General features: G+C 28.5%; 1 pseudogene; it reads left to right on the top strand.

The window, feature by feature from the left end:
• Positions 1 to 2,360, top strand: part of LOC106465258 — a 104,268-nt pseudogene that overhangs the window by 48,874 nt on the left and 53,034 nt on the right.

Consider the following 2,360-nt stretch of genomic DNA (forward strand, 5'->3'; position numbering starts at 1 on the left):
AATATAATATCAAAAAAAAAAAGATATGAAGATTTTTTGAAATATTATTATTATTATCATACTTTAGTATGAATGCAGGCTTAAATCATTTGAACATGTTAGGTCAAGGTTATGATATCCAGTATAATGAACATCTTCAAAAGTGCTTAATTTTCAATAGTCAAGGTTGATATCTTAAGTAAAATACTGGTCTTGTGTTCTGAAAATGATTTGTCTCAAATGTGAAACTGTAATATAGCTAGTAAAGGAGTTAAAATAGGCAAAGCCAATGACCTCCACTTTAATTTGTTATTAATACTATTATTTCTTTCCTGCCATAGACATGGATTGAAGAAAAAACAAAGATACTGCAGGCCACTGAAGAGTTAGGCAATGATTTGACAGGCATTATGACTTTACAGAGAAGACTAAGTGGAATGGAAAGAGATTTAGCTGCTATACAAGCTAAGGTGACTGATTAAAATGAGGGATGCTTTTATTCTTTGCTTGTCTATTAGCTCATGTGCTAAAACCTAAGTTTGGTAAAAAGTGCAACCTGTACAATTAGAAAAAGTTAACAGTCAGATAATTGAAAAATTTATTAATTTCACCCTTTTGCCAATGGGTCAGTCACCATTGTATGTCACAATATTTTACAGATTTAAATTCAAAATTTAATTAAATAACTATTATCAATGTATAACTTGTTTGGCAGAATTATTATTTAGACACGGGTCAAAGGGCAATAAGACAAAATTATGTATAAACAGATGTATACTGTTACAAGCTTTAAGCTATTTAGGTTAAACAATCGTAGTATCCTGTGACTATTTGCAATCATTCTAGAAAGAAAAAAAATGTAATTCAGATTTATTTCATTTTTTTATATTTTTTTTTCTAGTGGTTACAAGGTTTCACAAAATAACTGAATACACATAGAGTTAGGTTAGAGAAAGTAACAGACAAAATATAAAGTTTTACTGAAAAATTTTTTTATTTATTTTGAAGGTTTTAGAAATTATGCAAATGAAATTTGACAACTTTCAGATGAAGAAAAGTATTTTTCATCTTAATATGAAAATCGCTTTGTACTCGGAGCAGTCAACACTTTGACTCCATATATTCACAGATAAATTTCTAGTAAAAGTACTTAATTAAATAATTTGATTTTTTGTTTACAAAAGACTTGTAATGTTTACTGAAAGCTTACCATATTTTGTGAAGATACAGAAAACATGTTAAAAGTTATAGTATGGAAACTGATGGTTATTTTGGGGTTAAAAAGTCAGTCACATTGACCGAGTCTGTAGCAAGATGGTTAAAAGCTTGCCAAATCTTGTGAAGATACAATTAGTAAATTTATAGTTTGAGTATGTATAGCTTAATTGTTTTACAAGATTGGTCAATTTGACTGACCCATTGGCATAGTGTTAAGCAGAACAGTTATCTGAGAACAAAATGCATGTATGAGTTATAAAAATTTTTTGTGGTTCATTGTAATTAACATAAATGTGATGTCCAAATTAACATTATTATAGAAATGCAACACCCCCCCCCCCCAAATATTAATTGATACAGTCAGCAACACTTTCACCCGAGTTTTACAGTTTAAGGCATTATGAATTTGGTGTAAATTAATGATTAACATTATGTTCATGATCTATTTCTTTTCAACAGCTTGATTCTTTAGAGCAAGAGGCAGAGAAAATACAAGATGAACAACCAGAGGTATTTTTTTATTGGTTTATGTCATTTGTTGCTGTTTTTCAAGAATTATTGAAAAAAGGGGGAAAAAAGCATCCGATAGTGTTAAAACCTAAATATTAACGTTTATATCTGTTTCTAGAATTCTTGAGATATAATATATCTTGAAGATCATAAACATGCATGCTCTTTAAATAACTCCCAAACTTTTTGAAACCTTTAATTTTTCACTTCAGTTATGAATAACTATGAACTATTAATGTGAATTGATTAATATATCCAAAAGGGTACCATTTACTCTAAATTTTGTTTGTTTCGTATTCTTTTTTTAATACTTTAGGTTTTGTGGGTTTCATGTTCTTCTTTAATACTTTAGGTTTTGTTGGTTTCATGTTGTTCTTTAATACTTTAGGTTTTGTTGGTTTCATGTTCTTCTTTAATACTTTAGGTTTTGTTGGTTTCATGTTGTTCTTTAATACTTTAGGTTTTGTTGGTTTCATGTTCTTCTTTAATACTTTAGGTTTTGTTGGTTTCATGTTCTTCTTTAATACTTTAGGTTTTGTTGGTTTCATGTTCTTCTTTAATACTTTAGGTTTTGTTGGTTTCATGTTCTTCTTTAATACTTTAGGTTTTGTGGGTTTCATGTTCTTCTTTAATACTTTAGGTTTTGTTGGTTT

This window comes from Limulus polyphemus, unplaced genomic scaffold (genome assembly GCF_000517525.1).
Source record: "Limulus polyphemus unplaced genomic scaffold, Limulus_polyphemus-2.1.2 Scaffold1887, whole genome shotgun sequence".
Taxonomy (NCBI): Eukaryota; Metazoa; Arthropoda; class Merostomata; order Xiphosura; family Limulidae; genus Limulus; species Limulus polyphemus.